The sequence below is a fragment of the Ascaphus truei genome, chromosome 7, assembly GCF_040206685.1.
Source record: "Ascaphus truei isolate aAscTru1 chromosome 7, aAscTru1.hap1, whole genome shotgun sequence".
Taxonomy (NCBI): Eukaryota; Metazoa; Chordata; class Amphibia; order Anura; family Ascaphidae; genus Ascaphus; species Ascaphus truei.
Window position 1 is genome coordinate 26,347,685 of NC_134489.1, and position 12,596 is coordinate 26,360,280.

Genomic DNA, 12,596 nt, shown 5'->3' on the forward strand with positions numbered 1-12,596 from the left:
GAAGGGCCGGCGCCTTGGCCTTGGGGGATCGTCCTAACAGACTTAACCCCCTTGCTGCTATAAGGGTGCCGCACCAGAGCCAAATGAGGTTTTTTGCGGACAAGGACGGAAAGAGAGAGAGAGACGGTGAGGGGCCGGCGCCTTGGCCTTGAGGGATCGTTCCTTGGAACTTAACCCTCTTGCTGCTGTTGGGGTGCCGCACCTGAGCTGGGACGGACGGACGCTGGAAAGAAGGAGCATTGAGAGAGAGAGACGGTGAGGGGCCGGCGCCTTGGCCTTGAGGGATCGTTCCTTGGAACTTAACCCTCTTGCTGCTGTTGGGGTGCCGCACCTGAGCTGGGACGGACGGACGCTGGAAAGAAGGAGCATTGAGAGAGAGAGACGGTGAGGGGCCGGCGCCTTGGCCTTGAGGGATCGTTCCCAGGAACTTAACCCTCTTGATGCTGTGGTGGTGCCGTACCTGATCCTCAGACGACAGACGGACAAAGATGGAGACCGGTGGCTGTGAGAGAAACACCATCAGATTCCTGGTGGAGAAGACAAAGAGATGGCGTGTGGGACTTCAGGTTATCGTGGAGGAGGTGCTGTCAGAAATTTTGGAAATAGAGATTGGAGACATCTTCTGTATACAAGCATCCCAAAGACAAGGGATCTTTGATTTGTCATTCAGCAAGGAGATGGAGTGTTTGAGAACATACAAGAAGTGTGGAGAGAAAGTGGAGGCTTTGAGGAGAATGGGGATCTGTGCAATCCCCAGGTTTTTGGCGATGGAAAGACCTATGATTGTACATGTATACAATGTGTTTATTCGTAAGGAAGAAATTGTAACCTTTTTGAGAAGATATTGCTCGGTGGTTGGTGGAGGAGAACAGCAAAAGAACTCTTATGGTATCTTTAATGGTGAAAGACTGTTTAGAGTTTGTTTCAGACCGGACCCGGAGAATATAGGGGGAGTATTGCACCCCCCTGCAAATTTTTGTATTGGAGCAAATAAAGGGTTTTTGAGGTACCCAGGACAACCTTCTGGGGTGATATGCTGGAATTGTGGAAGAGAGGGACACATTGCAGGCAAATGTAATGCACCAAAGAAATGTGACTTTTGTTGGGATTTTGGACATTTAGCACGTCAGTGCCCGAAGAAGAGTAAAGAACAAGGGACAAAAAATGTTGTGACTAAAATTGTACCAAAGGAAGTGAATGTGAGTGAAATTGGTGCCATAATAAGTGATATGAAAAGAGAGAGTGCCTTTATAGAGACAGAAAATGCAATATTGTGTGAGATTGAAGAGAATGAAGAATGTCAGAAGGAGGAAAAAGTTGTAGAGGAGGAAGTACAGGTTGATTTTGAAAGTGAGAGGGAAAATGAGGAAGGTTTTTTCTTGGAAAAGGAAAATGTAGAGGAAAGCAGTGGAAGACAGTTTTGTGAAAGAGAAGAAGATAAAGAGGAATGTTTAGATACTAGTGAGGAGAAGGTGGAGAGTAAAAAAGAAGTACAGAGAGAGAGCATAGAGAGTGAAGAGAAAGTGAAAAGAAAAGAGGAAATACAATTGAATTTTGTAGAAATATTAGAACAGATTGATAAGAGTACGGAAAAAGTAGGAAAGGATAGAAAGGGGAAAAAGAAAGCAAAAATAAAGAAAGGAGGTTTAGACAAGAGGTAGAGGTATGGAAAGAAATGTTTAGTAAGGGAAATCAGAAAGAGAAGAGGTAATTTTTTTTATGTGTTGTAATTTTTTATTTTTTGTAAGGGAAATGAAAGGTTTAGACAGGGAAAGATGAAAGAATGAGTGGAATAAAAAAATGAAGGGGAGTATAATTGGAAATTTTCTGGTATGATAACTGATGGAATTTGAAGTTTTTTTTGGACTAGTGGGGTATGGAAAAGTAGAGAAAAATGGGAATGTGTTGTGAAGTAACAAAATGTAATAGTGTTATTTGTTTGTTTGTTTGGAAATTATGAAAGAATAATTTTTTAATTATATAATTTTTGTCCAAAAAGAAAAAGTAAATAAAATGTCAAATGTATATATTATACAAAAAACAAAATAAAAAAAAAAAAATCTGTTCTTATCAGTTTAATATCTGATACGTCCCCTATCTGGGGACCATATATTAAATGGATTTTTAGAACAGGGAGATGGAAGAAGAGCTTGCTCTGTCCACTCCACGCATTGACCTGGTATTGCAGTACCTCCAGGACCGGTGCACTTCCCTTTGGGGATATTTGGCTTGTATCAAAAAATAGAAACAAATGACTGTCTGACAGAAAAAAAACAAACATGCATTTTTGGCTCTTTCTTTTGCAAAGAAAGAAGAAGATGAAATGACGACAAAATAAAGCCTCCTTCTTTTTGCTGTGTCTTGTTTGCTCTTTTGCGTGGCTTCTTACTTTCTTTTCTTTTCAGCTCCTCCTCGCATGGAGCAGGAGTGCCGCCTGCTGCCTAGCCTAATTCAGTCCGAACGAGCAGATGCCTAAGAAACTCCTGTTGAAGCTGTATCCAAATAGCCTGCATAGCAAACACTGCAGCAGCAAGCAGCAAATGCCTTGACTTGCTGGCTTCTTGTCACAATGGCTGGCTGGCTGGCTGGCTGGCTGAAATGACCTGAACTGAAAAGCCCAGCCACTGGCTGCTTGCTTGCTGCCTGAGTTTCATGGCAGCCCAGACGAGTCGGCTAGCAGAGAAAAAGTGGGCGGTTCCTATGCAAATAAGCAGACGAAGCCTGGTGCCGGAAAAAGAACTGGAAGCATGTGCCTTTTTGGCTGTTTGCTGGCCATGCGGGCCCCCCAGCAGTGTGTGCGGCTGCTTTTCTTTACTCCATAGAAAGTCTTTGGCTTTTGCATCCGTCGTCGTCGTCGCCGCCGCTGCTGCATAGACTCCCCGGAGCTGTGTCGGAAGGAGCGGAGGGACTGGAGGCATGCCTGCTGGGGGAGGAGGCGAGCGGGCAGCCAGCGGCTCCCTCTGCCCTTCTCCCTAAAGCGTAGCGCCCCCGGCCGTCGGGCGGCGCTCAGGCGGGGGCCCATTTCTGGTTATCGCTTCTCGGCCTTTTGGCTCAGATCAAGTGTCTGGGCTGAGAGGTTGCGCTGAGTCTGTGACTCCTTGGCCTTGGGTCATCGCTTCCTGGGGAGCTTAAGACCCATGCTGCTATGAGGGAGTCACGCTAACTCGAGCTCGGGAGGCGATCAGGAGAGAGACGGAGAAGGGCCGGCGCCTTGGCCTTGAGGGATCGTTCCCCAGGAACTTAACCCTCATGCTGCTATAGGGGCGCCGCACCTGATCCTGGTCGGACGGATGCCGGAAGACGGAGTATTGAGCAAGAGAGACGGAGAGGAGCCGGCGCCTTAGGCCTTGAGGGTTTGTTCTCACGAATATAACCCTCGGGATGCTGTTGGGGTGCCGCACCTGAGCTGTGATTGACGGTCGGACGTTGGAGAGATGGAGTTTGCTGGCTGTGAGCAGAATACCATCAGATTTGTGGTGGAAGAAGCAGTGAGATGGAAAGTGGGACTACAAGTCATCGTGGAGGGAATTCTGAAAGGAATGCTTGGAGTGGAGTTTGAGGAAATCCACTGCGTCCAGGCGTTACAGAGGAAGGGGTTGTATGATGTATCTTTTTGCAAAGAGATGGAGTGTGCCAAGATATATGAGAGATGTAAAGAAAGTACAAGCGACTTAAAGAAAATGGGAGTTCGTGCTGTGCCTAGATTTCTACTGATGGAAAGAACATTGATGGTGCATGTGTATAATGCTTTCATACAGAAGGAAGAAATAATGACCTTTTTGAAAAGTTTTTGTTCAGTGGTTGGGGGGGGGGAGGAGAGGAAAAATTTATATGGAATTTTCAATGGAGAAAGACTGTATAAAGTTCGTTTGAGACCAGATCCGGAGAGTATGGGGGGAATAATGCACCCCCCAGCCAGTTTTTGTATTGGAGGAAATAAGGGTTTTTTAAAGTACCCTGGGCAACCTTTGGAGATTTGTCGGAATTGTGGAAAGGAGGGACACATTGCCGCTAAATGCAACAATCCAAAGAGGTGTGACTTTTGTGGAGTTATTGGACATTTAGCAAAGCAATGTTTGAAAAGGACTTATGTACAAGTGGTTGAAACTAAATCATTGGAGAAATCCTTTGGTACTGATGATTTGTGTGAACAGACAGATAAGGATGAGGGAAAGGAGGATAGTATAAGGGGAAAGCCGATAATTTTAGGGGGAGGTGTGGGTGTAGATAAAGATGAAGGAAAAGGGGACAGTGTGGATTCTTTAGGTTTTGATGTAGATAAAGATGAAGGAAAAGGGGACAGTGTGGGGGAGGAAGAAATCAGTGTTCAGGAGGAGGAAAGGGAGCTTGAGAACTGTGGGCAGGAAAGGGGGAAGGAGAATGAGGTGGGAGAGGAAGAGAGTGTGTCGGTGGAGGAGGAGGAGGAAGAGAGTGTGTCGGTGGAGGAGGAGGAGAGTGTGTCTGTGAAGGAGGAAGAGAGTGTGTTGGTGGAGGAGGAAGAGAGTGTAGAATACAGTGGAAGCCAAGAGGATGAGGAGAGTAAGGAAGATTGGGAAAGGGTGCCTTTTGAGGAAAAAAGGGGAAGAATTGAAAAGGTGTTTCAGCAGGCATTAGGACAGGCAGAGTTATGGGTTTATATTTGTAGTGAAAAGCAATTGAGAAATGCAATAGAGGATGTATATTGTCATTTTTGTTATAAAGCAGATTAGTAGTAGAAAAAAGATGTTAAGAAAGTATTATACGAGTGTATAAATGGTAATTAGGTTAGGCAAAGGGGAGAGTTTTCTCAGGGGAAGAGATGGAAGAAGTTTTGGAGTTGGGGGGGGATTGTAAATGGGGAGGAAGAAATGTGAAGGTCTGATTAGAATGTATTTTGAAGAAGTGTGTTGAAATATAGAGAGGAAAATGGGAATGTTTAAGTGGAAACAGTATGAACAAGAGGATAAAAAGAAGTAGGAGGATTTGTTATCTGAGGGAATAGAATGTAAAATTGTGCACATGAAAAGTGAATTAATGTATAAATAGGTTTGGTTTTTGAAATAGAAGAATGTTAGCAAAATATTGCAATAGAGTTTGTTGTAATGAATAATGTGGGTGTTTTTTTTGTAAAATGTAGTAGTGGTTGAAAAGTTTTTTTATCTGATGGGTATGTAAATTTTGTTTTTTGTAAAGTGTGAAGGGTTTGGTGAAGTAACCGAGATAATTTTGGTAGTAGGAATTATGAAGGTATTTTCGGAAAGTGTTAAGTTGTTTGCTTGTATAAAATGTATTATTTGTATTGAAGTTTGAAAAAACATTCAAATGTTGTTAATTTATCTCTGTGTTAATAAACACAAATAAAACAAAAAAAAAAAAAAAAAAAAATCTGTTCTTATCAGTTTAATATCTGATACGTCCCCTATCTGGGGACCATATATTAAATGGATTTTTAGAACAGGGAGATGGAAGAAGAGCTTGCTCTGTCCACTCCACGCATTGACCTGGTATTGCAGTACCTCCAGGACCGGTGCACTTCCCTTTGGGGATATTTGGCTTGTATCAAAAAATAGAAACAAATGACTGTCTGACAGAAAAAAAACAAACATGCATTTTTGGCTCTTTCTTTTGCAAAGAAAGAAGAAGATGAAATGACGACAAAATAAAGCCTCCTTCTTTTTGCTGTGTCTTGTTTGCTCTTTTGCGTGGCTTCTTACTTTCTTTTCTTTTCAGCTCCTCCTCGCATGGAGCAGGAGTGCCGCCTGCTGCCTAGCCTAATTCAGTCCGAACGAGCAGATGCCTAAGAAACTCCTGTTGAAGCTGTATCCAAATAGCCTGCATAGCAAACACTGCAGCAGCAAGCAGCAAATGCCTTGACTTGCTGGCTTCTTGTCACAATGGCTGGCTGGCTGGCTGGCTGGCTGAAATGACCTGAACTGAAAAGCCCAGCCACTGGCTGCTTGCTTGCTGCCTGAGTTTCATGGCAGCCCAGACGAGTCGGCTAGCAGAGAAAAAGTGGGCGGTTCCTATGCAAATAAGCAGACGAAGCCTGGTGCCGGAAAAAGAACTGGAAGCATGTGCCTTTTTGGCTGTTTGCTGGCCATGCGGGCCCCCCAGCAGTGTGTGCGGCTGCTTTTCTTTACTCCATAGAAAGTCTTTGGCTTTTGCATCCGTCGTCGTCGTCGCCGCCGCTGCTGCATAGACTCCCCGGAGCTGTGTCGGAAGGAGCGGAGGGACTGGAGGCATGCCTGCTGGGGGAGGAGGCGAGCGGGCAGCCAGCGGCTCCCTCTGCCCTTCTCCCTAAAGCGTAGCGCCCCCGGCCGTCGGGCGGCGCTCAGGCGGGGGCCCATTTCTGGTTATCGCTTCTCGGCCTTTTGGCTAAGATCAAGTGTAGTATCTGTTCTTATCAGTTTAATATCTGATACGTCCCCTATCTGGGGACCATATATTAAATGGATTTTTAGAACAGGGAGATGGAAGAAGAGCTTGCTCTGTCCACTCCACGCATTGACCTGGTATTGCAGTACCTCCAGGACCGGTGCACTTCCCTTTGGGGATATTTGGCTTGTATCAAAAAATAGAAACAAATGACTGTCTGACAGAAAAAAAACAAACATGCATTTTTGGCTCTTTCTTTTGCAAAGAAAGAAGAAGATGAAATGACGACAAAATAAAGCCTCCTTCTTTTTGCTGTGTCTTGTTTGCTCTTTTGCGTGGCTTCTTACTTTCTTTTCTTTTCAGCTCCTCCTCGCATGGAGCAGGAGTGCCGCCTGCTGCCTAGCCTAATTCAGTCCGAACGAGCAGATGCCTAAGAAACTCCTGTTGAAGCTGTATCCAAATAGCCTGCATAGCAAACACTGCAGCAGCAAGCAGCAAATGCCTTGACTTGCTGGCTTCTTGTCACAATGGCTGGCTGGCTGGCTGGCTGGCTGAAATGACCTGAACTGAAAAGCCCAGCCACTGGCTGCTTGCTTGCTGCCTGAGTTTCATGGCAGCCCAGACGAGTCGGCTAGCAGAGAAAAAGTGGGCGGTTCCTATGCAAATAAGCAGACGAAGCCTGGTGCCGGAAAAAGAACTGGAAGCATGTGCCTTTTTGGCTGTTTGCTGGCCATGCGGGCCCCCCAGCAGTGTGTGCGGCTGCTTTTCTTTACTCCATAGAAAGTCTTTGGCTTTTGCATCCGTCGTCGTCGTCGCCGCCGCTGCTGCATAGACTCCCCGGAGCTGTGTCGGAAGGAGCGGAGGGACTGGAGGCATGCCTGCTGGGGGAGGAGGCGAGCGGGCAGCCAGCGGCTCCCTCTGCCCTTCTCCCTAAAGCGTAGCGCCCCCGGCCGTCGGGCGGCGCTCAGGCGGGGGCCCATTTCTGGTTATCGCTTCTCGGCCTTTTGGCTAAGATCAAGTGTAGTATCTGTTCTTATCAGTTTAATATCTGATACGTCCCCTATCTGGGGACCATATATTAAATGGATTTTTAGAACAGGGAGATGGAAGAAGAGCTTGCTCTGTCCACTCCACGCATTGACCTGGTATTGCAGTACCTCCAGGACCGGTGCACTTCCCTTTGGGGATATTTGGCTTGTATCAAAAAATAGAAACAAATGACTGTCTGACAGAAAAAAAACAAACATGCATTTTTGGCTCTTTCTTTTGCAAAGAAAGAAGAAGATGAAATGACGACAAAATAAAGCCTCCTTCTTTTTGCTGTGTCTTGTTTGCTCTTTTGCGTGGCTTCTTACTTTCTTTTCTTTTCAGCTCCTCCTCGCATGGAGCAGGAGTGCCGCCTGCTGCCTAGCCTAATTCAGTCCGAACGAGCAGATGCCTAAGAAACTCCTGTTGAAGCTGTATCCAAATAGCCTGCATAGCAAACACTGCAGCAGCAAGCAGCAAATGCCTTGACTTGCTGGCTTCTTGTCACAATGGCTGGCTGGCTGGCTGGCTGGCTGAAATGACCTGAACTGAAAAGCCCAGCCACTGGCTGCTTGCTTGCTGCCTGAGTTTCATGGCAGCCCAGACGAGTCGGCTAGCAGAGAAAAAGTGGGCGGTTCCTATGCAAATAAGCAGACGAAGCCTGGTGCCGGAAAAAGAACTGGAAGCATGTGCCTTTTTGGCTGTTTGCTGGCCATGCGGGCCCCCCAGCAGTGTGTGCGGCTGCTTTTCTTTACTCCATAGAAAGTCTTTGGCTTTTGCATCCGTCGTCGTCGTCGCCGCCGCTGCTGCATAGACTCCCCGGAGCTGTGTCGGAAGGAGCGGAGGGACTGGAGGCATGCCTGCTGGGGGAGGAGGCGAGCGGGCAGCCAGCGGCTCCCTCTGCCCTTCTCCCTAAAGCGTAGCGCCCCCGGCCGTCGGGCGGCGCTCAGGCGGGGGCCCATTTCTGGTTATCGCTTCTCGGCCTTTTGGCTCAGATCAAGTGTCTGAGTCAGGGGCTTTGCTGAGACTGTGACCCCTTGGCCCTGGATCATCGCCCCTTCGGGGGCTTAAGATCCTTGCTGCTTTTGGGGGGGCACGCCATCTCGAGCGACGAGGGGCGATCGAGAACGGAGAGCGGAGAGCGGAGAAAGTGAAGGGCCGGCACCTTGGCCTGGGGACATCGCCTTAACCGGCTTAAGTCCCCTGCTGCTTTTGGGGTGCCGCACCTAAGCTTGGAGAAGCAGAGGAATCAGCATGGCAGCCCAAACAGGGATGAGAAACTCCATCCGGTTTCTGGTTGTGGAGTCAGAGAGAAGCCGAGTTGATCTACGATGGATTGTGGAGAAAGTCCTGTGGGAGCTGATTGGCCTACATGAGGAGAAGATCCTCTGTCTACAAGATTTCCCTGCGCAGGGGATTTTTGATCTGACCTGCTTCCAGGAAGAAGATTGTTGGAACCTGTTTGAAAGATGCAAAGAGAGAGCCGAGGACCCAAACCTGAGAGGAATTAAGGTTATTCCTAGTTTCATGATGGAAGAGAAACCATTGGTACTGCATATGTACAACCCTTATGCAAGAGGTGAAGATATTATGTGGTTTCTAAAACGATACTGTGAGATGGTAAAAGGAGGAGAAGAACAAAAGAACCATTACGGTATATTTAATGGGAAAAGACGATATTGGGTGCGCTTCAGGAGAGATACGTCGTGCGTAGGAGGGGTGACACACCCACCTGCCATCTTCAATATTAAAGGAGACAGAGGCTTTTTGTTCTATCCAGGACAGCCTTTATACTGTAGACATTGTTTTAGTTACGGACATACGAAAGAAGGATGCCCAAAAACAGGAGTAGTGTGTCGGAACTGTGGGGAAGAGGGACATACTGTAAGCAGCTGTAGTGTCCCAAAAAAGTGCCACTATTGTGGAAAGAGAGGACATTTGGCAAGACAGTGCACGGAGAAAACTTATGCCCAGGCAGCAAATGAGGAGGAAACCTGTATGTCAAGTCGAGAAAAAGATGCCCAGGAGAAAAAAAAAGAAGATCAATTTTTGGAAAGTATTGCCCGGAACATTGCTGGGGAAAAGGGGGAGGGGGGAGACTGTGGTCTGATTTTGGAGGGGGGTGGGACAATAGAGTCAGAGAATGTGCATGACCCAAGTTGGGCTGAAAGAATGGATGCTCAAGACGCACAGGGAGGGGAAGGGAAATTTGGTGAAGAGCAGGAGGAGGGAATGGAGGTCACAGTTGGGGAAAAGAAGCCCCAAAAACGTAAAAGCCAACAGGAAGCAGACAGCGTGGAAGGGAAGGAGGGCCAAGAGGGAGAGAAGAGAGAGGGGCCTAGAGAGAAAGTAGAGAGGGTTGCGAAGATAGGAAGGGAACAGATAGGAGAAATACCAAGTGGAAGTGTTTTAAAGGAGAAAATGGGAGAGTTTCAGAGGGCAGTAGGGGAAGTAGATTTCTGGGTAGAAGTTTTTAGGAAGCAACATAGAGGAAGTACAGATCAGCAAATTATTAAAAGATTAGACGAAGTAATGCACCAAAGGAAAAACATTACAAAAGAGGAATATGAAGAAATGAAAAAAGAGAATATACTTTTGGTGGAGGTGAAGGAGGGCAGAGCAGTCCTCAAGGAAAGAGAGGAGGAAAGGGAGTTTTTCAGAGATGTGGAGGATGTTAGCGAGGAGGAGGAAGTACAAGATATAGTGGTGGAGGAGACCCCGGAAAGCATCATGCCAAGGGAGAAAGAGCACAGTAATTTTGAGGGGTATCCTAGAGTTCTGGAAACTAAAACACTGGAAGCAGCTAGGAGTAGTGGGAGTGATTGGGGGTCAGTCTCCTCATCAGAAAGTGAAAGAGGAGGGGTGCAGAAAGAGGAAAAGGGACGCCCAAACAAGGAGATAGAAAGGGGGAAGATAATAGGAATGCCAACACGGAAGGTGGGAGGGACGAGTAGAAGTGAAAGTGAGGGAGGAGTTCTATCTGTGGGTGAAAGCGGGGGAGAGGAAGGGAGAAGGGAGGAAGGAAGTACCTGTAAGTTTAAAGCAATAGAGAATAAGGAAACCTCAGAGGAAATAGCTGGACCAACTAGAAGTGAGCCTGAAACCTCATCAGTGAGTGAGTCAGAAGAAAGCGAAGAAGGAAGCTCTAGTAAGATGGAAGCTATAGAGACAGGGGGATCCGTAAAAGAAGTTTCAAAACAGGAGACAGTAAGGAAAACTGAGGGGAAAATGATGGTAGAACAAAAGAAAATTGTAGAAGTATGTAGTCAGATAGTTGGGGGAAAAAAGAAAGGGAGACCTAGTAAATTGAGTGAGGGAAAAGTAGCGGAAGTAAAGTTAAGGGAAAAAATAGCTGAAGTGACAGAGAAAATAGGAAAAAGGGAAAATGGGGAGGAGGCCGGGGGTTTCTGGACACGTTTTTGGAGAGAGATCAATCCAACTGCAAGTACAGAGCAGTTAATAGACCTTTTAGAGTCAATAATAGTAATGAGAGCAGAAAGGACAGAGGAAGAGTTTAGGGAGTACGAACATATATATAGAACTGTAATGAGTCAACAGAGAAGGGAAAAAGGAAGAAGCATAGAAATCATAAGATAAAATAGTAAAGTTTTGAGGAATTAAGAGGGAGAGGAAGGAATAGGAGTAAAGAAGGTCCTTTTTGAATAAGGTGTGGTAATGTTTTGATTTAGAAAATATGTATATTATTATTGTGTGGTTTTCTATGTTTTGAAAAGTGGAAAATTGTAACACTTTAAATTATGTTTGAATAAAAACATTTAAAAACAAAAAAAAAAATCTGTTCTTATCAGTTTAATATCTGATACGTCCCCTATCTGGGGACCATATATTAAATGGATTTTTAGAACAGGGAGATGGAAGAAGAGCTTGCTCTGTCCACTCCACGCATTGACCTGGTATTGCAGTACCTCCAGGACCGGTGCACTTCCCTTTGGGGATATTTGGCTTGTATCAAAAAATAGAAACAAATGACTGTCTGACAGAAAAAAAACAAACATGCATTTTTGGCTCTTTCTTTTGCAAAGAAAGAAGAAGATGAAATGACGACAAAATAAAGCCTCCTTCTTTTTGCTGTGTCTTGTTTGCTCTTTTGCGTGGCTTCTTACTTTCTTTTCTTTTCAGCTCCTCCTCGCATGGAGCAGGAGTGCCGCCTGCTGCCTAGCCTAATTCAGTCCGAACGAGCAGATGCCTAAGAAACTCCTGTTGAAGCTGTATCCAAATAGCCTGCATAGCAAACACTGCAGCAGCAAGCAGCAAATGCCTTGACTTGCTGGCTTCTTGTCACAATGGCTGGCTGGCTGGCTGGCTGGCTGAAATGACCTGAACTGAAAAGCCCAGCCACTGGCTGCTTGCTTGCTGCCTGAGTTTCATGGCAGCCCAGACGAGTCGGCTAGCAGAGAAAAAGTGGGCGGTTCCTATGCAAATAAGCAGACGAAGCCTGGTGCCGGAAAAAGAACTGGAAGCATGTGCCTTTTTGGCTGTTTGCTGGCCATGCGGGCCCCCCAGCAGTGTGTGCGGCTGCTTTTCTTTACTCCATAGAAAGTCTTTGGCTTTTGCATCCGTCGTCGTCGTCGCCGCCGCTGCTGCATAGACTCCCCGGAGCTGTGTCGGAAGGAGCGGAGGGACTGGAGGCATGCCTGCTGGGGGAGGAGGCGAGCGGGCAGCCAGCGGCTCCCTCTGCCCTTCTCCCTAAAGCGTAGCGCCCCCGGCCGTCGGGCGGCGCTCAGGCGGGGGCCCATTTCTGGTTATCGCTTCTCGGCCTTTTGGCTAAGATCAAGTGTAGTATCTGTTCTTATCAGTTTAATATCTGATACGTCCCCTATCTGGGGACCATATATTAAATGGATTTTTAGAACAGGGAGATGGAAGAAGAGCTTGCTCTGTCCACTCCACGCATTGACCTGGTATTGCAGTACCTCCAGGACCGGTGCACTTCCCTTTGGGGATATTTGGCTTGTATCAAAAAATAGAAACAAATGACTGTCTGACAGAAAAAAAACAAACATGCATTTTTGGCTCTTTCTTTTGCAAAGAAAGAAGAAGATGAAATGACGACAAAATAAAGCCTCCTTCTTTTTGCTGTGTCTTGTTTGCTCTTTTGCGTGGCTTCTTACTTTCTTTTCTTTTCAGCTCCTCCTCGCATGGAGCAGGAGTGCCGCCTGCTGCCTAGCCTAATTCAGTCCGAACGAGCAGATGCC

The 12,596-nt window shown here is 46.5% G+C and overlaps 4 non-coding genes and 2 pseudogenes across 4 annotated transcripts; all 6 read left to right on the forward strand.

Moving 5' to 3' along the window:
- Positions 1-2,024: 2,024 nt before the first annotated feature.
- On the forward strand, positions 2,025-2,213 carry LOC142500187 (U2 spliceosomal RNA). Its single transcript, XR_012802839.1, has one exon. It is a non-coding gene; the product is annotated as a U2 spliceosomal RNA (small nuclear RNA).
- A 3,101-nt stretch (positions 2,214-5,314) lies between these two features.
- On the forward strand, positions 5,315-5,517 carry LOC142500251 (U2 spliceosomal RNA; annotated as a pseudogene).
- An 817-nt stretch (positions 5,518-6,334) lies between these two features.
- On the forward strand, positions 6,335-6,525 carry LOC142500652 (U2 spliceosomal RNA). The gene has a single exon (XR_012803186.1). It is a non-coding gene; the product is annotated as a U2 spliceosomal RNA (small nuclear RNA).
- Positions 6,526-7,342: 817 nt separating this feature from the next.
- Positions 7,343-7,533, forward strand: LOC142500653 (U2 spliceosomal RNA). The gene has a single exon (XR_012803187.1). It is a non-coding gene; the product is annotated as a U2 spliceosomal RNA (small nuclear RNA).
- A 3,616-nt stretch (positions 7,534-11,149) lies between these two features.
- Positions 11,150-11,328, forward strand: LOC142500099 (U2 spliceosomal RNA; annotated as a pseudogene).
- An 817-nt stretch (positions 11,329-12,145) lies between these two features.
- LOC142500654 (U2 spliceosomal RNA) lies at positions 12,146-12,336 on the forward strand. The gene has a single exon (XR_012803188.1). It is a non-coding gene; the product is annotated as a U2 spliceosomal RNA (small nuclear RNA).
- The last annotated feature ends 260 nt before the right edge of the window (positions 12,337-12,596 follow it).